We start from the raw sequence: 25,883 nt of genomic DNA, 5'->3' as shown, positions 1-25,883 counted from the left end.
ACTGATGAATACTATTCTGTTCCTACAGACCTTTTACATCACATACCTTAATACTTTATAAAAGCTCAAATTCCCTGAGGATTTAAATATCGAGAACCTAATCATGCAGAGAAAACAGAACTTGTTTCCTCAGTTTTAAAAATGATTAGCTTTGAAACCCTACAACAGCTCTATCCAATAGAACTTACTGCAATGAAAAAATGTTCTAAACCTATACTGTGTAATATAATAGCCACTAGCCAAATGTGACTACTGAACACTGAAACATGGCTAATGTGCCTCAGGAACTAAATGTTTATTTAATTTAATTTTAATTAATTTAAATTTAAATTAAAGAGCTACATATGACTAGTGGCTAAATTGGTGCTAGCATTTTTATTTCTTTACATTATTTTATAGTTTATATAAATAGACAAAAATCCCTATTGTTCCTTAAATGTGAACAAATGATGTATTATTTTTGTAGTTTTATAGCCAAATTTATTAATCTTTTCTTTTATGGCTTCTGGATTTTGAATCATAGTTAGAAAGATCTTTTCCATTTTGAAAGTTATAAAGAAGTGCACTTTATTTTTTCATAGCACTTGTATAGTTTTAAATTTTACATGGAAATCTTTGACGCTCTTGTCATTTATCCTGATGAAGTATGTAAAGTATGAAACCTATTTTATCTTGATATTAAACAATGTAGAATTTAATAATGTAAACAATGCAACATATGCACATGAATAGACAAAAAGGAAAGCCTAAAAGTTCATACATAGACCTAAATACATTAGAAATTTAACAAATGTTAAAGGTGCCATATCAAATCAATGTAGGGTAAAGATCCATTGTAAATGCATGTGGTGTGAAAAGTGGACAGCCGTTTAGAAAAATGATGTATTTTTAAAATGCTATTCTTCAGAGGTATTTTCTGAAGAAAATAAGTGGGCCATTAGATGAGGTTCCATGAGTCATATAAATACTTGACATAAATATCAAGCCACCTTCACACATGTAGCCTGTGGAGAAGGCTTGATTGGTAGTGGGGATTGAATCATGTCCCTCACTAAAGACACATTCCAGTCTTAATCCATGGTCCTGAGGATGTGAACCCATTTGTAAATAGGACCTTTGAAGATGTTTTTGTTGGTTAAGGCACGGGCTCATTTCTGAATAAGATCTTTGAAGATGTGATGAGGTCAAATGGAATCTGGGTGGACCATAATCCACATGACCAAAAAGTTCTTATAAGGAAGAGGAAATTGGGGCTCAGTTATTCAGAAGAAGCCAGAAGTCAGCAGAAGTCAAAAGGAGAAGCCAGAGAAGGAGAGAGAGACCACAGGTGATGGAGGCAGAGATGCTTCTACAAGCCAAGGAACTCCAAGGATTGTTGGCAAGCCAGCACCAAAACCTTATTCACTCCTGGAGGATGTATGGGCTGTGGATACCTTGATATTGGACTTCCACCTTTCAAACTCTAAACCAATAAATTCCTGTTGTTTAAGGCAACCCGTGTATGAAATTTGTCACAGCAGCCCTGGCAAACTAACACAACTGGTACACAAAAAAGGATCAAGGAAAACACGACCCAGTGATGAAGGTGAAATCACTGCTGGTCCCACAGATCTGCCGTTTGTTTCTATTTATATTACCATTAACTGACTGCACCAAGCCCTTTGATTTAAATAAAAGAATTGCATACTTTATCCTCTTTTGAAGCGTTAAAAAGGAGATGAGACTAAATAAGGAGACTTACTTTTTAAGTGCATACACTGCCTACTCACCACCATATGACCTTTGAAGCCTATAGAAAATGAACTACCACAAGTAGTGTCCTCCATGGTTTAAGCTTTTTCCGTATTTTAAATGTATTGCTAATGATGTTTCTTTTAAAACATTACCTTGAGTTTTCCTCTGGTCATGCCTTCAAAATTGATTTCTGTGCCACACAAGAAAACCAATTTCAATAATTGATAATTATGCCTTGTATGCATTACCAGGTTTTGAATGGGCAGGACTTATTAGGTGGCAAAGCAGAAAATAATCTTATTCTTTCAATCCCCCATGTCAGATCTCCCTTTCCCATCTTTGGATAATACTTGTCTTACAGGTCTCATTTTCAGGTATCAAAAAATCCATCCCAGAGTAATATAAAATTGTCAATCACTCATCCAATTTAAACCTTTTTCCACCCCCCACTTCTCAGGTCTCTCTGGGCCTGGAAGTCTACAATGACAAGGGTGTGGGGAGCATGTGGTCAGCTTCTTTCTTCTTCCCCACTCCTTCTCTCTCACCAGCTACCTGGTGCTTCTCCTGCCTCCAATAGGATGCAGGAGGGTGGGGATGTGTGATGATTAATTTTATGTGTCAACTTGACCAAGCTAGGGTACCCAGCTGTTTGGTCAAGCACCAGCCTAAATGTTACTATGAAGTTATTTTGTAGAAGTAATTACCATCAACAATCAGTTGACTTTAAGTAAAGGAGTTTGCCCTCAATAGTATGGGTGAGACTTATCCAATCAGCTGAAGGCCTTAAGATGAAAAAATCTGAGGCTTCCCAGAGAAGAAGAAATTAAGTCTCAAGACTACAATATCAGCTGTTGCTGGAATTTCCAGGCTGCAGGCTTGCCCTACAAATTTTAGACTTACAAGTCCTCACAACCACATGAGACAATTCCTTAAAATGGCTGGCTAGCACTACTGAAGTTTGGTGTTTAGGGCCATCTGGGGGGGCAGAAGCATGAATGCACACTCCATGCTTTCTCTCATGGAGCAGTTGGTGGCTTGCCCAACGGACCCTCTCAGTGCCTCCTTCTCTGGCCTTGAGTATCAAAAGACCTTCTGGTTATAAAGTAAGCCGTGTGCCCTGGATGACTGCTTACGAACCCTGCCGAGCTCCTGTATTGGATGGAGCCTCTCTCACAGCCTCTTCTGTAAGGGTTGGTTTGCCTTGTCAGGCAGACCCCTTCAGTAGTGTCCCTTCAAGACTTCTCAAGATGGCTACCTTCTACAGTGTTTATTTAACCTATGGAACAATCAGCCCCTGCCTCTGGACAGATTCTGAAAGTGTAGGCCACTCTGACCTGAAAATCTTTTTCTTCATCTTGCTCAGGAGGGAGCTCCTTGGTGGAGAAAGGGGTGGGAGTGGTGAGGTGTGAGAGCCCCCTCCTGCCAGTCTCTACCAGGTTCTCTTCAAGAACCTCATTTGGTGTGGGAGAAGAAAGAGAAGCACTCCTCCCTCTTTCCCATGGGGAGGGAGACCAAATATAGGAAGAAATCCATGCTAGTCTCCTTACTCCCCTTGAATAGAAGCTGAAGGAAGGTGGGGTAGACCAGTTCTGAGTCTCCCCTTAGTGAATCATGCACAATTATTCTAATGCCTCTCTTTAGGACTTAAATATGGTGCACTGTGATAACCCCCACAGTGCTGAGAGGATTAACTGGTGTCTGGTTGAAGCAGTCTCACAGTTTCACAGTTACGAAGTACAAGACTTATAAAGAACAAGGAACAAAAACACATTTAAAAATATTTTCCCTAAACTTCAGGGGATCATACTAAAATGGAAAACTACCAATATTCATCTCCTGTTGACCATGAATCACCTCCAAACAACCCACTTTGTACACTGATGTGTAGAAATACCGTTACCAGCTTTAGGATATATTTACCCTTTAATTACGGAATTAAGGTCATTTTTAAAAATGGCTAAGCATAAATGGGAATGTGGAAAAGCTTATCTCTGATACACTCTGCCAACCGATTCTTTCCTCTTTTTGGTAATGTCCCATTTCCCTTCCTCTGCAACCCATATATCCCCTCCCCCTGGCCACACACAGATAGAAATACAGGCACCTACCGAGACACACACAGACACACACAGATACACACAGGTACACACACACACACACACACACACACACACACACACACACACAACTCCTATGTATGGAAAACCAGCTCTCAATTTTTATGCTTCCTATTTGTTCCCTGGCCTTCCTTCTACAATGTATCATCCATTTAAATCTTCCTAGGCAATGTCCATGGATATTTCCTGCCTTCTAAACCCTGACAAGAATTTGTATATCTTTTGTCCTAGGACCTTAGGCTTTACCTTCTATTTGCTAATCATTAAAAGTTACCTCTACTATGTTTTAGTTTCCTAGCTGCTCAAAGCAAATACCATGAAATGGGATGGGTTAAACAATGGAAATTTATTTGCTCATGGTTTTGAGGCTGGGAAAATGTCCAAATCATCAAGGCAATGCTTTCTTCCTGAGGACTGCCTGCCGGAGATCCTTGGCTCCTCTGACACATGGCAAGGCACATGGTGGCATCTGCTGGTCTCTCCCTTCTCTTCTGGGTTTCCTTGATTTCAGCTTCTTGCTTCTGTGGGCTTTTTCTCTCTCTGTCTGAATTTCATTCTCTTATAAAAGACTCCACTAATAAGATTAAGGCCCATCTTGACTGAGATAGTACACATCTTAACTGAAGTCACTTTTTATAAAAAAATTATCTTATCTTGATAAGAAGGGAAGTGTGGGACAGGCAATAAAAACAACAGCAGAGATCACATGTGGTTCTCATCAGGGCCAAGCACATGACATTAACACATTTACTTCTCACAATAACTTTTGATGTAGATACTATTAATATCTGCTTCACAGATGAGGAAATGCATCATCAAAAGGTTGAAGAACTTGACCAAGCTCTTAAATGGCAGAGGTGGGATTTGAACCCAGGTAACCTGGATTGTGACCACTATATCAGACAACCTCAGTAGTAGAGTAGGAGACAGATCCAAGTTTCTGGCCCCATGCTTTTTAACAAAGCCATTATTTGGAAGTCTGAAGTAAATACCATTTTTTTTCTAATGACTGCAAGGCTGTTCTTAAAACACTGTCATGTAAAAAGGTACTAAACTCACCCAACAAATCCCTTATTTATTCAGTCTAAAAATCCTTCCCCCAAATTTAATCTCAGATGTTGCTGTTTAAAAACATGTCTCTGTTTTCCTTCTTTATTCAGAGAAAAACATAAAGGACAAATGAAACAAACCTCTTCTTGTACTCCTGGAAACAAAATGTGAAGCTTAATTATAAATTACTTAGTAGTACACCCTTCTTTGGAATCCAGAAAGCACCTACCAACATTTTGGATGTATTCATACAAAGTCACCATGGCCCTTACGCATTCTCTTTATCACTGACCAAAAAGTGTGAATCAAGACGTACTGGAATATTTGCTCATGGATGTTCACAGACAATTGCTAAAAGATGGAAGCAACCCAAGTGTCCATCAATTGGTGAATGGATAAATAAAATATAGTATTTATATGCAATGAAATATTACTTAGCCATAAAAAGGAATGAAGTTCTGATACTGATACTTGCAACAACATGGATAAGCCTTGAAATTATCATGTTGAGTGAAATAAGCCAGGCACAAAAGGACAAATATTGTACGATCTCACCAATATGAAATAACTAGAATAAGTACAATATAAAATAACTAGAATAAGTACATAGAGTCAGAAACTAGAATATAAGTTATCAGGGGATGGGGTAGGAATAGAGAATAGGGAGTTAAGGGTGAAAAGGTACAGAGTTCCTATTTGGGTTGATGGGAAAGTTTTTGTAATGGATAGTGGTGAAGGTAGCACAACATTATGATGTAATTATAGCATTGAATTATATATTTCAATGCAGTTAAAAGGAGAAAATTTTACATGGTATGAATGTTTCTAGAAATAAAATTGAAAGAAAAACAACATAGGACTGTACAACACAGTGAATCCTAATAGAAGTCTTGGACTACAGTTAACAGTACAATTGTAAAAATGTTCTTTCAATCAGTTTTAACAATGTATTACACTAAATGCAAGGTGTTAATAATAGGGTGGTCTATGGGATTTTTATGCATGATTTTTCTGTAAACCTACATCTTTTCTAATTAGAAAAGATATACTGGGCAACTGGCTCTACCTGACATTCTGACCCTCCTACCACCTTCCAGTGGTTAGTACCACAATGTTTATACTTGTGGATGCAGATGCCCAGTGCTTCCTGCATTGCTAATATATCATGTTTATCTAAAACTGCTTTAACAGAATTTATGGAAAAGAATAAAAACCCTCCTCTGAGCCCAAGAATGGGAGAAAGGATGAGAAAGATTCATTGACTATGAGCAAAATGGGGATAAATTTTTAGGGCAGCAGGAGTTTCTTACTTAGGATTATTAAAGAATATGCTAAAGAAAGATAAGCAACTTGAGCGGTTACTAAATATACCAAGTATTCATGGGGCTGAGATAGGTGGGGTAATGTGCAGCTGAACAAACAAAATATCTATTTCTGTAGGGACCCTGAGTGTTTGGTGCTTTGGGTTTGATGATGTAACTTATTATTTAAGGAGTGCTGGAGAATGACCCTATCTGAAGTTTGAAATAGATTTTTCTCTGTAAGGGAAAATTAATTTTTAAACTTTAAATGGCCCTTGAGTAAAATGTGTCTATCATAAAATTATGCAACAATTACAATGTCACCAAGATGACATAGCCTAAAACCAAGGTGAGATTAGAAGAAAATGGATTTAATTGGAAGAGTTAGAGGACTTCATTTTGCTTTTGTGATAAACTGATCCATTGCAGTGATACTGAGTTTCAGAAAATGGATGATTGTTGAGATGAAATTACTTGTGAAGGAAAATGTGGATTATTCAGGCCCAAACTACTATATTTAGATTAATACTTCAAACCCTGTCTTTGTGGAGACCTGGGGGACTGGTACGACTTAGCGCCTCCTTTATGGAAAAAGAAAGCCAACAAAGTAAATATCTAGTAGAAATTATTTAAAAGCATTACAATTTAAAAGTTAGCACTTAATTAATGATTAGCAATCTTGCTTAAGGCATCCTAGCCATGCATAGAATAATAAGATCCTAAAGATTTTTCAAGTATAAAGAAAGAACTTACCGTGGAAGACAATCTCTGATAAAGGGTTCAGGTGGTTTGAGTTCATGCTTGAAGCAGTACCAGGCAACAGATTTATCGTTTCAGAAATTAATCTCCCCTGTAAAAGATATCTGAGCTGTTTATGAGTTACTGGCACTTTCTTACAAAGCTGCAGTTGTTGCTTTTCTCAGGGAACTGGGAAGTCCCTTTTGATTTTAATCGTGTCCTGTGGACAGCTCTCCAACCCCAGGGACTGGGTGAGCCCTCTTCCAACTAAGGGAGAAAATATGGGGTAGAAAAGGTGCCTAGTCACAAGAGCTGTGACCAGTGCTCACCCCAGTGCTCTCCATGCCCCAAATTCCATTGACTCTGATACCTGTCAAAGTATCACTCTAGTCTGACTCTGTAAGAAAAACACATTCTTTGACTTTGGAGGGACATATTTTTTAGGGTCAAAATGAATATGAGAGAGGATCACACAGTATGAGGATAGTTGACCTGAGTTGACCAAAGACCTAAGCCGAAAAAAACAAAAACAGTAGCTTATTAAAAAAAATAGTTAATGCTATCCAGAAAAGCGAGTACCCAGAGAGGGTACTGATGGGACAAATCTGAGAGCAGTCCTGAGATTGAACCTAAAATGGCAGATCATAATTGTAGCATAATTGCTTGTTTTTTTTTTTTAATCATCATTTTATTGAGATATATTCACATACCACGCAGTCATACAAAACAAATTGTACTTTCGATTGTTTACAGTACCATTACATAGTTGTACATTCATCACCTAAATCAATCCCTGACACCTTCATTAGCACACACACAAAAATACAAGAATAATAATTAGAGTGAAAAAGAGCAATTGAAGTAAAAAGAACACTGGGTACCTTTGTCTGTTTGTTTCCTTCCCCTACTTTTCTACAACATCCATCCATAAACTAGACAAAGTGGAGTGTGGTCCTTATGGCTTTCCCAATCCCATTGTCACCCCTCATAAGCTACATTTTTATACAACTGTCTTCGAGATTCATGGGTTCTGGGTTGTAGTTTAATAGTTTCAGGTATCCACCACCAGCTACCCCAATTCTTTAGAACCTAAAAAAGGTTGTCTAAAGTGTGCGTAAGAGTGCCCACCAGAGTGATCTCTCGGCTCGTTTGGAATCTCTCTGCCACTGAAGCTTATTTCATTTCCTTTCACATCCCCCTTTTGGTCAAGAAGATGTCTCCATCCCACGATGCCGGGTCTACATTCCTCCCCGGGAGTCATATTCCACGTTGCCAGGGAGATTCACTCCCCTGGGTGTCTGATCCCACGTAGGGGGGAGGGCAGTGATTTCACCTTTCAAGTTGGCTTAGCCAGAGAGAGAGGGCCACATCTGAGCATACAAAGAGGCATTCAGGAGGAGACTCTTAGGCACAAATACAGGGAGGCCTAGCCTCTCCTTTGCAGCAACCGTCTCCCAAGGGTAAAACTTATGGTAGAGGGCTCAACCCATCAAACCACCAGTCCCCTATGTCTGTGGTCATGTTAGCAACCATGGAGGTGGGGTAGGCGAATACCCCTGTATTCTCCACAGGCTCCTCAAGGGGGCACTACATCTTTTTTTTTTTTCCTTGTTTGTCTTTTTTCTTTCTTTTTTTTTTTTTAACTTTCCCTTCTTTTTTAAATCAACTGTATGAAAAAAAAAGTTAAAAAGAAACAAACATACAATAAAAGAACATTTCAAAGAGACCATAACAAGGGAGTAAGAAAAAGACAACTAACCTAAGATAACTGCTTAACTTCCAACATGTTCCTACTTTACCCCAAGAAAGTTACATAATATAGCAACATTTCAGTGAACTTGTTCCTACTACATCCATCAGAAATTAACAGACCATAGTCATTTCTGGGCATCCCCAGAACGTTAAATAGCTTATCTGTTCTTCTGGATTATTGTTCCCCCTTCCTTAATTGCTCTCTACTGCTAGTTCCCCTACATTCTACATTATAAACCATTTGTTTTACATTTTTCAAAGTTCACATTAGTGGTAGCATATAATATTTCTCTTTTTGTGCCTGGCTTATTTCGCTCAGCATTATGTCTTCAAGGGTTCATCCATGTTGTCATATGTTTCACCAGATCGTTCCTTCTTACTGCCGCGTAGTATTCCATCGTGTGTATATACCACATTTTATTTATCCACTCATCTGTTGAAGGACATTTGGGTTGTTTCCATCTCTTGGCAATTGTGAATAATGCTGCTATGAACATTGGCGTGCAGATATCTGTTCGTGTCACTGCTTTCCGATCTTCCGGGTATATACGAGAAGTGCAATCGCTGGAATCGAATGGTAGCTCTATATCTAGTTTTCTAAGGAACTGCCAGACTGACTTCCAGAGTGGCTGAACCATTATACAGTCCCACCAACAATGAAGAAGAGTTCCAATTTCTCCACATCCCTCCAGCATTTGTAGTTTCCTGTTTGTTTAATGGCAGCCATTCTAACCGGTGTTAGATGTATCTCATTGTGGTCTTAATTTGCATCTCTCTAATAGCTAGTGAAGCTGAACATTTTTTCAGGTGTTTCTTGGTCATTTGTATTTCCTCTTCAGAGAACTGTCTTTTCATATCTTTTGCCCATTTTATAATTGGGCTGTCTGTACTATTGTCATTGAGTTGTAGGATTTCTTGTATATGCAAGATATCAGTCTTTTGTCAGATACATGGTTTCCAAAAATTTTTTCCCATTGAGTTGGCTGCCTCTTTACCTTTTGAAGAAATTCCTTTGAGGTGCAGAAACTTCTAAGCTTGAGGAGTTCCCATTTATCTATTTTCTCTTTTGTTGCTTGTGCTTTGGGTGTAAAGTCTAGGAAGTGGCCTCCTAATACAAGGTCTTGAAGATGTTTTCCTACAGTATCTTCTAGGAGTTTTATGGTACTTTCTTTTATATTGAGATCTTTGGTCCATTTTGAGTTAATTTTTGTGTAGGGGGTGAGGTAGGGGTCCTCTTTCATTCTTTTGGATATGGATATCCAACTCTCCCAGCCCCATTTGTTGAAAAGAACATTATGGCTCAGTTCGGTGACTTTGGGGGCCTTATCAAAGATCAGTAGGCCATAGATCTGAGGGTCTATCTCTGAATTCTCAATTCGATTCCATTGATCTATATGTCTATCTTTGTGCCAGTACCATGCTGTTTTGGCAACTGTGGCTTTATAATAAGCTTCAAAGTCAGGAAGTGTAAGTCCTCCCACTTCGTTTTTCTTTTTTAGAGTGTCTTTAGCAATTCAAGGCATCTTCCCTTTCCAAATAAATTTGATAACTAGCTTTTCCAAGTCTGCAAAGTAGGTTGTTGGAATTTTGATTGGGATTGCATTGAATCTGTACATGAGTTTGGGTAGAATTGACATCTTAATGACATTTAGCCTTCCTATCCATGAACATGGAATATTTTTCCATCTTTTAAGGTCCCCTTCTATTTCTTTTAGTAGAGTTATGTAGTTTTCTTTGTATAGGTCTTTTACATCTTTGGTTAAGTTTATTCCTAGGTACTTGATTTTTTTAGTTGCTATTGAAAATGGTATCTTTTTCTTGAGTGTCTCTTCAGTTTGTTCATTTCTAGCATATAGAAACATTACTGACTTATGTGCATTAATCTTGTATCCCGCTACTTTGCTAAACTTGTTTATTAGCTCTAGTAGGTGTATCGTTGATTTCTCAGGGTTTTCTAGATATAAGATCATATCATCTGCAAACAAAGACAGTTTTACTTCTTCTTTTCCAAATTGGATGCCTTTTATTTCTTTGTCTTGCCGGATTGCCCTGGCTAGCACTTCCAGCACAATGTTGAATAACAGTGGTGACAGCGGGCATCCTTGTCTTGTTCCTGATCTTAGAGGGAAGGCTTTCAGTCTCTCACCATTGAGTACTATGCTGGCTGTGGGTTTTTCATATATGCTCTTTATCATGTTGAGGAAGTTTCCTTCAATTCCTACCTTTTGAAGTGTTTTTATCAAAAAGGGATGTTGGATTTTGTCAAAGGCTTTTTCAGCATCTATTGAGATGATCAATTGATTTTTCCCTTTCGAGTTTTTAATGTGTTGTAATACATTGATTGTTTTTCTTATGTTGAACCATCCTTGCATGCCTGGAATGAACCCCACTTGGTCATGGTGTATGATTTTTTTAATGTGTCTTTGGATTCGATTTGCAAGTATTTTGTTGAGGATTTTTGCATCTATATTCATTAGGGAGATTGGCCGGTAGTTTTCCTTTTTGTAGCATCTTTGCCTGGTTTTGGTATTAGATTGATGTTAGCTTCATAAATGAGTTAGGTAGTGTTCCATTTTTTTCAATGTTTTGAAAGAGTTTGAGTAAGATTGGTGTCAGTTCTTTCTGGAAAGTTTGGTAGAATTCCCCTGTGAAGCCATCTGGCCCTGGGCATTTATTTGTGGGAAGATTTTTGATGACTGATTGGATCTCTTTGCTTGTGATGGGTTGGTTGAGGTCTTCTATTTCTTCTCTGGTCAGTCTAGGTTGTTCATATGTTTCCAGGAAATTGTCCATTTCTTCTACATTATCCAGTTTGTTGCCATACAGTTGTTCATAATATCCTCTTATAATTTTTTTAATTTCTTCAGGATCTGCAGTTATGTCACCTTTTTCATTCATTATTTTGTTTATATGGGTCTTCTCTCTTTTTGATTTTGTCAGTCTAGCTAGGGGCTTGTCAATCTTGTTGATCTTCTCAAAGAACCAACTTTTGGTGATATTTATCCTCTCTATTGTTTTTTTGTTCTCTATGTCATTTATTTCTGCTTTAATCCTTGTTATTTCTTTTCTTCTACTTGGTTTAGGATTGGTTTGCTGTTCCTTTTCTAGCTTCTTCAGTTGATCCATTAGTTCTTTGATTTTGGCTCTTTCTTCCTTTTTAATATATGCGTTTAGTGCTATAAATTTCCCCCTTAGCAGTGCTTTTGCTGCATCCCATAGGTTTTGGTATGTTGTGTTCTCATTTTCATTCGTCTCTATATATTTAGCAATTTCTCTTGCTATTTCTTCTTTAACCCACTGATTGTTTAGGAGTGTGTTGTTTAACCTCCTGGTATTTGTGAATTTTCTAAGTCTCTGATGGTTATTGACTTCTAATTGTATTCCATTGCGGTCAGAGAATGTGCTTTGAATAATTTCAATCTTTTTAAATTTATTGAGGCTTGTTTTATGTCCCAGCATATGATCTATTCTGGAGAAAGTGCCGTGAGCACTAGAAAAGTATGTGTATCCTGGTGATTTGGGATGTAATGTCCTGTATATGTCTGTTAAATCTAATTCATTTATCAGATTGTTTAGGTTTTCAATTTCCTTATTGGTCTTCTGTCTGGTTGATCTATCTATAGGAGAGAGTGATGTGTTGAAGTCTCCCACAATTATTGTGGAAACATCAATTGCTTCCTTTAGTTTTGCCAGTGTTTCTCTCATGTATTTTGTGGCACCTTGATTGGGTGCATAGACATTTACGATTGTTATTTCTTCTTGCTGAATTGCCCCTTTTATTAGTATGTAGTGGCCTTCTTTGTCTCTCAAAACATCCCTGCATTTGAAGTCTATTTTATCTGAGATTAATATTGCTACACCTGCTTTCTTTTGGCTGTAGCTAGCATGAAATATTTTTTTCTATACTTTCACTTTCAGTTTCTTTGTGTCCCTGTGTCTAAGATGAGTCTCTTGTATGCAACATATTGATGGTTCATTTTTTCTGATCCATTCTGCGAATCTATATCTTTTAATTGGGGAGTTTAATCCATTTACATTCAACGTTAAAACCGTGAAGGCATTTCTTGAATCGGCCATCTTATCCTTTGGTTTATGTTTGCCATATTTTTCCCTCTCTCTATTAATATCCTTTATTGTACCCATACCGAATCTCTTTAGTACTGAACCTTTCTCCAAGTCTCTCTGTCCTGTCTTTGTTTCTCTGTCTGTAGGGCTCCCTTTAGTATCTCCAGTAGGGCAGGTCTCTTGTTAGCAAATTCTCTCAGCATTTCTTTGTCTGTGAAAAATTTAAGCTCTCCCTCAAATCTGAAGGAGAGCTTTGCTGGATAAAGTATTCTTGGCTGGAAATTCCTCTCACTCAGAATTTTAAATATATCGTGCCACTGCCTTCTTGCCTCCATGGTGGCTGCTGAGTAGTCACTACTTAGTCTTATGCTGTTTCCTTGTATGTGGTGAATTGCTTTTCTCTTGCTGCTTTCAGAACTTGCTCCTTCTCTTCTGTGTTTGACAGTGTGATCAGTATATGTCTCGGAGTGGGTTTTTTTGGATTTATTCTATTTGGAGTTCGCTGAGCATTTACGATTTGTGTATTTATGTTGTTTAGAAGATTTGGGAAGTTTTCCCCAACAATTTCTTTGAATACTCTTCCTAGACCTTTACCCTTTTCTTCCCCTTCTGGGACACCAATGAGTCTTATATTCGGACGTTTCATATTATCTATCATATCCCTGAGGTCCGTTTCGAGTTTTTCAATTTTTTTCCCCATTCTTTCTTTTATGCTTTCATTTTCCATTCTGTCATCTTCCAGGTCACTGATTCGTTGTTCAACTTCCTCTAGTCTTGTACTATGAGTGTCCAGAATCTTTTTAATTTGGTCAACAGTTTCATTAATTTCCATAAGATCATCCATTTTTTTATTTAGTCTTGCAATGTCTTCTTTATGCTCTTCTAGGGTCTTCTTGATTTCCTTCATATCCCGTACTATGGTCTCATTGTTCATCTTTAGTTCTTTGAGTAGCTGCTCTAGGTGCTGTGTCTCTTCTGGTATTTTGATTTGGGTGCTTGGGCTTGGGTTATCCATATCGTCTGGTTTTTTCATATGCTTTATAATTTTCTGTTGTTTTGGCCTCGTGGCATTTGCTGAACTTGATAGGGTTCTTTTAGGGTTTGTAGACCTATTGAAGTCCTTATCTCTAATTTATCAGATCTACAGCTTCGTGGAGTACACTTTCTCTAACTAACCAGCAGGTGGCGTCCACGAGCCACCTGTTCTCCACAAGCCAGTTCTCCCCTGCTTAGCCTTTTTGGTGAGTGGGGGAGTGAGTCTTGTGGGGCCCAATTGGTGTACCAAGCTTGTGTGTGTAGTTGGTGTTGCCTGCCCTGTATGTGGGGCGTGTTTCTGGGCAGTCGGGGAGGGGGGGTGGCCCTAACAATCAAATCTCCCTGATGATCCTGGAGTTTTAAAGCTGCTGCAATAGTCTAATCCTTCAGTTCAGTCGTGCCACAGTTTGTCTCTGCCACTGACCCACAAGTCTTTGGTATTGGCGTATGGCTCCTGAGACTTGCAAGTGGGCCCCTCTTCCAGGCTGTGCACCCCGGGTCCTCTGTTGAGGGATGACTGTGCTATGTCACAAGTGAGTGCCGTCCCCCCAGGGCAGTTCTGGGCTGCTGGGCTGTGTAGGGAGGCTCCCAGTCTGCTCAAATGATGGCTGAATGGGGCTTTGTTAATTCACACTGCTCCACCTTCCCAGCTCTGGGACATTCAGCTGAGGTTGCAGGGAAGGCTAATGTCCACGCCCAGTTTTGTGGTGTGTGCCTGTTATTTGAAGCACTTCCGTCACACTGGGTTGTCTGGGGCAGCTCTGGGCTATGGGGCTGGTGATGGGCAGGAGTGTTTCCTGTCCACCAGGATGGTGGCTGTGAGCGGACACCCCCCTTTTCTTGGGAAGTTGTGTTGTTTAGTGAATTTTCTCAGCCACTGGATTATTGCCTTTTGTCTCAGAGCTCTCTTAGTTCTGCTCTTGACTTGACGTGCCCAAATTGCAGGTCTTTGAAGCTTTCTGTATTGGGCTTCTTAGACTAATTGTTTTAGAAAAAGAAAAAAGGATTTAAAAAAAAAAAAAAAAAAAAAAAAAAAACGGCCCTCGTCAGAGATCTAATGGGTTATTGAAATGCTAATAGACAAAGCAACCAGGGCCATTAAGGAAAGGTCCACAGGGCAGAGAAATCAGCTTTGCTTCGGGATTTGCATATGCGCCTCAAGGCCTGAGCTCCGCCCTTCCCCTTTCTGTGTTCACCAGAACTCCAAAAATCCTCTGCTTTTATTTTGGAGTTTTTCGTGTTGTTTTTTTTCTATGCCTGTCTCCTCTCTGCTGGGCTGGCTGCTCTCAGAGTCTCTGGTGTCTGGTCTCAGTCTATCTATGGTTGGAGTTTGAATCAGTAGAATGAGTTTCCGATAAGAGCAGCCACTGCAGTTCTCCCTTCTCCTTCCTGGAGCTGACAGCCCCTCCTCCCCCAGGACTGAGCCTGGCAGGGAGGGGCGCGGGTCCCCTGGTCGCAAAAACTTACAGATTTCGCTGATCTCAGCAGTTCCACGTTTTCATGAGTGTTGTATGAAGTATGCCCAAAGACAGATTGCTCTGTGGTGTCCAGTCCACGCAGTTCCTGGCTTTTTACCTACTTTCCTGGAGGAGTAACTAAAACTTACAGCTCACCAGTCTGCCATCTTGCCCCGCCTCCAATTGCTTGTTTTTTTACCCTGTAATTTTTCAGATCCAATTGAAATTCTGTTGGATAAGATTATTTTTCAAAGACAGACAAGCAAACTCATTAAAGTTATTAAAGTGTTAAAGACCAATAGTGAAGGAATACTGTCAATACTGTGGCATAGAAAATAATCCATAAGTAATTTTTTAAAGTCAAATTCTTTTCAATGTTATTTGAATTTAACTGACAGAAAATAAAGTTGTGTGAAACTGAGGAAAAACCTGAATTTTAGACTGCTTCTTAATCTCCGAAAACACTATTTTGTGTAAAAAAAAAATCCTCTTTAAAGTAAAATTTATTAAGCAAATTTCAAAATGGATTTTATGTGTTTTTAAAACAATGCATTTCAACCATAGATAGTAGTTTTGGAATACCTACTATGATAGGGATTTTATCACATCACTTCTCTTTTCCTTCCCTTCTCTTATATCAGTTGTTAGCAAACTACAACCTGCAGGCCAAACCTTGCCTTCTGCCTGTTCTTGTAAATGAAGTTTTACTGTAACCCAGTCATGTCTCATTTATTTATGTATTGTCTAATACTGCTTTCAGTCTACAACAGTGGAATTGAGTAGTTCTGACAAAAAACATATGGCCACCAAAGCCTAAAATATTTACTATTTGGGATTTTTCAGGAAAAGAAATCTGATCCCCACATTATATGTTATCAAGATTTATAACAGTGATGTTCTATTTCCTAGCCATAAATCCCACAATGTTGTATCATACATTTAAATAGATACAATGCTCACCACCAACCCTTTAATCATAAGCCCTTTATTTGTCTGCTACAAATTTACCTTATATATCTTGGTTGGCTGTAATATGTAATCTAAATTTTTCTAGTAGCCACATTAATAATAGGAAAACAGAAGCAGATCAAATGAATTAGATATTTTATTCAACTCAACATATCCAAATCACATTCCAACACGTAATCAATATAAAAAAACATGATTAATGAAATTTTAACATTATTTTTTCAATGGTAAGTCTTCAAAACCCAGGGTGTATACTTAGAGTATATCTTAATTTGAAATAGCCACACTTCAAGTGGTCACAAGTAATGACAATTCCCAATTATATTTTGGCACTGAATGTTGCTATGTAGAAATCTGAGTCGTTTGACTTTTCCCCCTCTTTTAAGGTGATTAGCTTTTTCTGGAGGACTGAATAATTATTTCTTCATTTTTGAAACAGAATAACTTAACTAGGATATGTATCAATATGTGCAGTACCATATCTAATTTTTATGTCCATTCACTGGGCAGACTGAATTCTTCCTTTTAGGGATACTTTCTTGTAATATATTTTTGAATACTTTTCTTGTTCCACTCATTGAGTTCTTTGCTTCTAGGGCACCAATAATACATTTGTTGGGTTGCCTATATTTGTCCTCCATATTTAGTAGTTTCTCACTAATTGCTTAAATGCCCCATGTTCATTTTCATTATGTGTTCATCACAATCTTTTTCTAAATGTCAGTGTTTCCATTTGCCAGGGCTGCTATGACAAATACCACACAATGGATTCACTTAAAAACAATTGGATTTTGTTGTCTTATGGTTTTGGAGACTGAAAGTCCCTAAAGGTCTCAACAGGCCATGCTTTCTCCTGGAGGTTGCAGTGCTCTGGTGCTGACTTTCTCTAATCTTTGGGGTTCCTTGGCTTGCATCTCTGCCTTTGAGAACATGGCTTCTACTTCTGCTCAAGTCATCTGTGTCTCTGTCTAGATTTCTTCTCCTTATAAGGACTTCAGCCATATGGATCAAGACTCACTCTTATTCACTTTGGCCTCATCTGAATAGGATCTTTGAAGATCCTATTCACAAATGAGTTCACACGTTGACAGACAATAGCATCTTCTGAGGTCCTATTACAAATGGGTCCACACACACAGGAATGTGGGTTAAGACGAATGTGTGTTTTGTGGGTGACAAGATTGAGTCCCCAACAATCACAAATTTGATTTTGTTTCCTACTCCTTCTATCTTATGTATTTGTTTCTTGCGGTTTTAAACTTGTTTCTTTTTATGATGTTGTTTTGGTCCTCCTTTTGTTTTTCGAGAATAGCATTCTCCCATTTCATCTTATAGTGTTCTTTTATTTTCCAATATTCGAGCTCTTGTCTTGTTGAATTCAAGTAATTGTTAAGTTGTTCTATTACTCAAGCTCTTCTAGAAACTTTCCTTCTGTTTCTTTTTTGCTTTGTTTTTTTCTAGGTTAGATTTTTTATCATTTACATATTATGACATTTTCTTTCTCTACCTTTTGTCCTCTGTTTCTTTGCACTCCTTCTGTGCTATGTTCTAAAAATCTCATTCACTCTTATTGTTGGCCATGGTTCTCTGCTTCTCTAGCAAACAGATTATTTAATCTTTTTAAGATGCTGATAGCATTGAACTTTAGTTGATTCCCTAAGAAGAGCAAGGGGAGGTACTGGGAGCCACCCCACTCACTTGAAACTTTGATTTCATTTATATGTTTTGCACTGTTTGCTGTGTTGACAGGAAAAAATGTGAAAGTAACTTAAGCAAAGTCTGAATCATAGTCACCAGCACTTAAATCTGGACCAGACTTTATATCTAGCCTAGCTTCAGTCTGTTTCCCCATGCATCACTACCAAAAGCTAGCTTACCAGTATTTTGTTTTTTCCAGTCTCCTGTTGCCTGAAGGCATGGTGTGTGTGTGTGCATGTGTATGTATGTGAGTGTGGACATGTCATTTTTGAGGCTCTCTTTAATGTCTGGATTCTCACCACTGGTAGGGAATGAATTCTGTCTTTAGACTTTGGATTTACATTGGTCCTCAATTCATTAGCCTCTCTAGGGACTTCATTTCCTTCATAGAGAATTAGCCATGTTATTTGCATCTCCTGCTTTTCTTTAATGGATTGTTCACTCCACCAGTCAGAAAAATGAAAAGATAATATATACTCACTTTTCTTCTTTTCAGATGTGTGTGTCTAAGAGTATATTAGTCAGAATTCTCAGGATTTTGTTGACAAATCAATGTGGCTTCTCGGGGAATAGGCATGACATTAGGAGATGTGCCGTGCTGTTCTGCAGTGTCTCACAATCTTCCACCTCTTTTCTATTTCTATTTATTGAAGTTAGTGACACTGGGTTATGTCTCTTATTTTGTCTGATAGCTGCTGATAAATTGTTTCTTTTACAGTTAAAAATCAGTTAATATTTTTCTCAAATATTAGCTGAAAGGTATAAGGCAGTTTCATTCTTCCACCTTACACAGTACATTCTTTTTCTCAAGTAATGTGTGTGCATGTGTGTGTGTGTGTTAGTTCTAGGAGAAGATTTTTGATATTGTTTCCAATCCAGATGTTACTCTCTTCTCCCCCAAAGTCAGGGAGACTCAGAATGCCTTCAAGAATGTTATGGCCACACAGCAGTGGGGAAATAGAGAAGTCGGTTTTCAAGGCTTGCAGTAGAGGAGAGTTGAAACTTCTCAAGTCTGAGTATGATACATATTTGTGCAGTTTCTGGAGGTATACATAAATGATATTACACAAATATTTTAAGGACTGAACTTTGTGCTGTTCTCACATAGTGACTTGGAAAGTTCTGTAGCTTGTGAATCAATGCTGACTTGATCATTACACATTAACATGGGATGCTGAAATAAATCAAAGGGAACAATAAACAAAAAATAAAAAATAGAAGAAAATGGCTTGCACTTGCATAGAGTAGACACAATAGAGAGAAGTAAGAATCTGGTGATCAGTCAAGGAAAGCAACCCTTCTTAAAGAATGGGGTCCAACGAAGTCCAGTTCTTGTGTCGGCCTGCATTTTTATATCTTTTAAAATTAAAAGATTTAAAATCTTTTAAAATTCAAATAGATGCACTTGCCTCTGGCTCATACTTTATGCCTGAGGAAGCTTGACTACTCAATGAAGAAACCATATTGAAAAACACGTTTGCCTGTTATTTAATTGTATCCTATAAAGCAAGTTTAAAACTCCTACTTAACAAATAAGGAAACTGAGATTAAGAACCCTTGAGTATGTCTTTTAGTTTTAGCACTTAAAAATTGTTTTAACTGACATACAATAAAATTAACTTTGTTTTGGTGTAGAGTTCTATAAGTTTTAACACATGTATGGATTCAGGTAACTACTACCACAATAAGGATATCAAACAGTTTCATTACCCGCCAAAACTTCCCAGTCCCATCCCTTTGTGAGCATACCCTCCCCCCTGACCCCTAATTCCTGACAATCACTGCTCTGTTCCCTATCACTGTATTTTATCTTTTTGATAAATGAAATCACACAGTATGTTACCTTTTGAGACTGGCTTCTTTCACCCGGCATCCTGCCTTTGGGATTCATTCAAATTGCTGTGTGTATCAATAGTGTGTTCCTTTTTATTGTTAATTTAGTGTTTCATTGTAAGAATGAACCACAGTTTGTTTAACTATTCACCAACTGAAAGACATTTGGGTTCTTTCCAGTTTGGAGCAAGTATGAATAGAGTAGCTATAAACACTGGTGCAAAGGTTTTTGTGTAAACATAAGTTCATTTCTCTAGGGTACATATCTAGGAATAGGATTTCTGGGTTATGTTGTAAGTCTATGCTTAAATTTATAAGGCCCGGCCAAATTGTTTTCCAGAGTGGCTGTACCATTTTTACATTCTCAGCAGCAATATATGAGAATTCTAGTTGCTCTGAAGCCTAGCCAGCACTTGGCATTGTCAGTATTTTGTATCTTAGCCATTCTAAAAGGTGTGTAGTATTATCTTATCCTGGTTTTAATTTGCATTTCCCAAATAGCTAATAATGTTGAATATCTTTTCATGTGCTTACTTGATATCATAGTGTGAAGTTGTATGTACCTGAGAAAAGGTAATGATCTTTTAATCCATTCCTGTGAGTGTAGACCTATTGTAGGTGGGAACTTTTGATTAGGTTATTTCAACTGAGATATGACACACCTCATTCAAGGTGAGTCTTAATCGTCTTACTGGAGTCCTTTATAAAAGGATAAAATACATGCAGAAAAAGACAAAGAAGCTGAAAAAGGAAGCCACAGATGGAGAAGCCAGAAGCTAAAGCAACAAAACCCAGGAGGGAAGGAAAAGCAGATGTTCAGGTGTGCCTGGCCATGTGACAGAAGAGTCCATATCGCCAGCAGCCTTTCTTCAGAGAAGGTATCATCCTGTTGATGCCTTAATTTGGACATTTTTCACAGCCCAATAGCTGTAAATTGTAGGTTAATAAATCCTCATTGTAAAAGCCAACCCATTTCTGGTATATTGCATTCTGGCAACTTTAGCAAACCAAAACACATGAAGTGTCTAAATCTTTTGCCCATTTTTAAACTGGGTTGTTTGATATTCTTTTGTTGAATTTTAAGAAATATTTATCCCTTCTTGATACGAGCTCTTTGTTGGATATGTGACTTTCAAAGAATTTCACCCATTCTATAACATGTATTTTCATTCTTTTGTCAGTATAATTTGCAGAGTAAAAGCTTTTAATTTTGATGAAGTCCAATTTATCAAAGTTTTTCTTTTACGGATTGTGCTTTTGATGCTATGTGTAAGAACTCTTCGCCTTGCCCTCATGCCAAAGACTTTTCTTCTAAAAGTTTTATAGTTTTATGCTTTACTTTTAGATCTTTGATACCTTTTGAGTTAATTTTTGTATACAATATGAGGTTTTGGTTGAAGTTCACAGTTTTGCATATGGATGTCCAATTATTCCAAAACCATTTGTTGAAAAGACCCCCTTTCTATATTGAATTACCTTTGGGCCTTTGTCAACAATCATTTGGCTTGAACAAAAGGGGGAAAAGAAATGGAACAAAATAAAGTTTCACTGGCTAAGAGATTTCAAATAGAGTTGAGGGGTCATTCTGGAAGTAACTCTCATGCAAGCTTTAGCCATATATTGCAAATTACCACAATATGTCAAGCCCCAGCCATCAGTATTCCTGAAAATCCTAGGGAGTGCCTTGGGCTCTAAGTCTCTATAAAAGTTTTTCTTAGTAAGTTTATTTTTTCTGAATCTTAAGGCCTCTAGATTGACCCCATGCCAGATACACCCTAAAATACAAAGATACCAGTCTCTCCAAGAACATCAACCAGTTTCATGCCTCTACCTCACAGGTCAATACCCCTTTCCAGCACAAAGAAGTTAAAATGGTCATTGCCCAGCTATCCCTGAAGATTGAGAGAATGATCAAGTGAGAGGGAGGAGGTGTAACTGAGGAATTAGGATTTAACAAATGACTGTGTCTACTGACTCATTATATAGATATTTCTTTTTAGTGTCTAATGTTTTAGAATAGGCAGAAGGAAATACCTGAAGTTGTTGAACTGTAATCAGTAGCCCTGATCTTTGATAATTACTGTATAACTATATAGCAAAAAAAAAAAAAAAAAAAGTCAGTTGTTTGTATGGATCTATTTCCAGAGGTATTGTTCTGTTCCACTGATCTATATATCTATCTCTGATAATACTACACTGTCTTAGTTAACCTACCTCTATTGTAAGTCTTGAAATTGGGTAGAGAACAATACTAGTGGTCCATAAGGGGTGGGTTGGTGGGATTAAGGGGTATGGGGTGTGTGGAGTTTTCTTGTTTCTTTTTATTTCTTTTTCTGGAGTAATACAAATGTTCTAAAAATGATCATAGTGATGAATGCACAACTATGTGATGATACTGTTCTAATTGTGGACCCTCTATTCTATTTGATACATCAATGTGTCTAAACTTTCATTACCACTGCACTATCTGGATTACCATAACTTTATAACGATTGTTAATATCAAGAGGTATGATTCCTCCCACTTTGTTGTTCTTTTTAAAAATTGTTTTTGCTATTCCATTTTCTTTGCTATTTCATAATAATATTAAAATCAGCTTGCATATATTTACAAAAACCCTGCTGGATTTTGATATGGATTTCTTTGGAGCTATTGATCAATTTAGGGAGACTTGACATCTTTGCAGTGTCATGAGTCTTCCAATACATGAACACAGTATGTCTTCTATTTATTTAGGTATTCTTTTATTTCTTTCATTAGCATTTTGTAATTCTCATCATACAGATCCCATACATGATTTTTTACATTTATACCTAAGTGTTTTATATTTTTAGTGCTATTGAAATGATGTGCTTTAAATTTAATTTGATGTTTGTACACTTTGTGCTGTCATTCAGCTTCTGAATTGAATGACCCTGAGATCCTGCTCAAGTTTTTCCATTCTTTTCTCTCTCTATTCTTAGGACTGTATGATTTCAGTTGTCCTGTCTTCTAATTTGCTGATCCTTTCTTCTACCCCTTTATATCTGCTATGGTATGCCTCTAGTGTAGTTTTTAATCTCATCTATTGTGCCTCTCATTCCCATAAGTTCTGTGATTTTTCTTTGCATGCTTTCAAATTCTTCTTTATGCTTACACATTTTCTTCTTAATATCCTTTATCTCTTTAGCCGTATTTTCCTTCAACTCCTTGAGTTGATTTAGGAGACTTGTTTGAACATCTTTTATTGTTCCAAATTCTGTGTTTTCCCTGACTTTTGAATTTGTTCCTTTGGGCCATATCTTCCTGTTTCTTAGTATGGCTTGTAATGTTTTGCTGATATCTAGGCAGCTAATTATTTTGACGAGTTTACTTCTCTCTCTTGCCTAGGGTTTTATTTTTGATTGGCTTTGAGTTAAGGCTCCTTTTTAACACATGTTTCAACTTATTCTAGATCTTTAGAATTGCCTGTGCTTAACTAATCAAAACATGGCCAGGGACCCTTGCAGGGGGCATGGGCCAATTCCAAAGGGCCCTGGGGAGAAGGTCAGGAAAGACATCAAAAAGCCTCCCACCCCCCACCCCTCCTCTCCTAAGTTGCACTTTCCTGACCTGGCTAGCAGATGGCACTCTTTGGCAGACTTTTCCCTATTGCCCTAATAACCTCCATGGGGTGGTATTGAAATAATGGCTTTGGGGATCCCTTTTCCAAGCAGGCTTGAACCATGATTCAGAGCCAGAACCCAGCAGGCCAAACTTTGCCAACCAGAAACCATGCTTGGCACTCATTGTATCCCTGCCATTCCCAGGGATGAAGACCTTTATACCCCTCGCCATCTGTAGCAGCCAGCCTCTGATGGTATCAGAGGAAAACCTCAAGGGTGGGGGATGGGCACTGGCCACTGCCATGGGAACAATTCACTCAGCTTTTGCTGTAGCTTCTCAGCCTCTCCATCCTGCTCTTTCCTGGATGCTGCACAGTGCTACCCTGATTTACAGAGCCCCAAAATCATTGGTTCAGACAGCTTCTGCCTGTCCACTTTTTGTAGGAGACATGTATCCTGTGTCTTCCTACTCTGCCACATTTCCTGGAAGCCCTGAACTGTTTCTTAATAGAACTGCTGAGAGAACTGCAGAATCATGGAGTTTTAGAATAGGAAAGACTTGGAAATCCTTAAACACTAACCTAACCTCCCAACCCTGCAGAATCTCCTTCTATAATATCTCTGAAAAGTGTTCATCCATTCTCTGTTTACCATTTATGTTTAAGCAATTACTGTGTTTAGGTTCCTCGAAATAGTTTTCTAGATTAGAGTAAAATGAGTTGCTATTGTTTTTATGCCTCCTTTATAAACCTCTCTGAACTGCCTAGTCTGAATGATCAAACTCCAGATTAAAGAAGTTTTACAATTTTATAAAATTTAAATGTTTGCTATTTGTATGCCTGTTACATGTACTTAAAATAATTCTGTCATTGCAGTAAAGAAACAATGGTGTTTACAAATTATTAACAAAAATTTTTACTTGGAAATCAAAAAAAAATTAATTTGGTTTCCAATTGTTTATTGCTAACAGACCAAAATACAATTGGTTTTTGTGTGGTTTTATCCTGCAACTTTGCTAAACCTACTTATTGCTAAGAGTTTTTTTGGTAGAAACCTTGGGATATTCTATGGGGACAACTGTGTCACCTCAAATAGTGAATAATTTTATTTATTTCCAATCAGTATGCCTTTTATTTCTGTTTCTTGCCTTATTGTACTGGCTAGGACTTCCAGTACGACATTGAATAGGAATGATGAGGGTGCATATCCTTGACATCTTCCTAATTCTTGGGGGAAAGCATTCATTTTCTAGGCAGAAAAGCCACGTTCTTTAATGCAATCTTGTGGGGCCAGACTTATTAGTATTGATTGGGTGTGACTTTTGATTAGGTTGTTTCCATGGCATTGTGACTCACCCAACTATAGATGAGACATTTTGATTAGATATTTCCATGGAATTGTAGCCCTGCCTATTCAGGGTGGGTTTTAATTGGATCAGTGGAATCCTTTAAGAAGAACAGGAGCCAACAGAGAAGCTTAGAGATGCTTGGAGATGCAGACAGAACGTTTGGAGATGCTAAGAAATGAAGCTCAGAGTTTGCCCTGGAGAAGCTAAGAGAGGACTCTCAGATGCTTAGAGAGAAATGCCCTGGGAGAAAAAAAGCAAGGATTCACAGGAGCTGAGAGAGAGGAGTAAAGTCCAGAGACATTTTGGAGAAAGCCATTTTGAAACACAACCTGGGAGCAAAGGACCAGCAGATGCCAACCACGTGCCATCCCAGCCAACAGAAATGTTTTGCATGCCGTTGGCTATTCTTCAGTAAAGGTATCCTTTTGTTGTTGCCTTAGTTTGGACACTTTTATGGCCTTAGAACTGTAAATTTGTAACCTAATAAATCCTCTTTAAAAAAGCCAAACCATTTCTGATATTTTGCATAATGGCAGCTTTAGCAAACTGGAATAATCACTAAGTATGATGTTACCTGAAAGTCTTCTGCGAGTCCTTATCAGTTTTAGGAAGTTTCCTTCTATTCCTAGTTTGCAGAGAGTTTTTATCATGAATGAATGTTGAATTTTTTCAAATGCTTTTTCTGCATATATTAAGAAGACCATGTGTTTTTTTCTTCTTTAAGCTCTTAATACAGTGGATTGTATTGATTCAACCAGAGTTGCATTTCCAGGATAACCTCACATTCCCCAACCATTGGTCATGTTGTATTTAGTGTTTTATAAATCATTGGGTTGATTTCCTAATATTTTGTTGAGATGCTTGTGTTAATGTACATGGGGGATATTGGTCTGTAGCTTTTTTAATGCTTATGTCTGACTTTGGTATCAAAGTAATGCTGAACTGAGAAGTGTTCTCTCCTCTCACATGGAAGAGATTGTGTCGAACGTGTTTAATTTCTTCTTTGGAGGTTTGGTAGGATAGGTCAATGAAACAATCTTATTCTGAAGTTATTGTTTTCAGGAAGTTTTAAACTATAAGTTCTATATCTTTAATAGTTATAGAACTATTCAGGTTATTTATTTAATCTTGGGTGAGTTTTGGTAGTTTGTAGTTTTTGAGGAATTAGCCCATTTCACCGAAGTTGTCAAATTTGTGTGCAT

At 37.9% G+C, this 25,883-nt stretch overlaps 1 protein-coding gene across 2 annotated transcripts in view; it reads right to left on the bottom strand.

Annotated features, from left to right (window-relative positions):
- LOC119531473 overlaps positions 1–25,883 on the bottom strand; it is a 165,150-nt gene that overhangs the window by 59,552 nt on the left and 79,715 nt on the right. For both annotated transcript variants that reach the window (XM_037832773.1, XM_037832780.1), the window contains exon 2: positions 6,956–7,052. The gene's annotated coding sequence lies outside the window, so the exon portion shown is untranslated. The remainder of the gene's footprint in view (positions 1–6,955; positions 7,053–25,883) is intronic.

Source organism: Choloepus didactylus, chromosome 1 (genome assembly GCF_015220235.1).
Source record: "Choloepus didactylus isolate mChoDid1 chromosome 1, mChoDid1.pri, whole genome shotgun sequence".
Classification (NCBI taxonomy): domain Eukaryota; kingdom Metazoa; phylum Chordata; class Mammalia; order Pilosa; family Megalonychidae; genus Choloepus; species Choloepus didactylus.
Note: the sequence above shows the minus strand (reverse complement) of the source record. Positions and strands in the feature narration are given on the sequence as shown.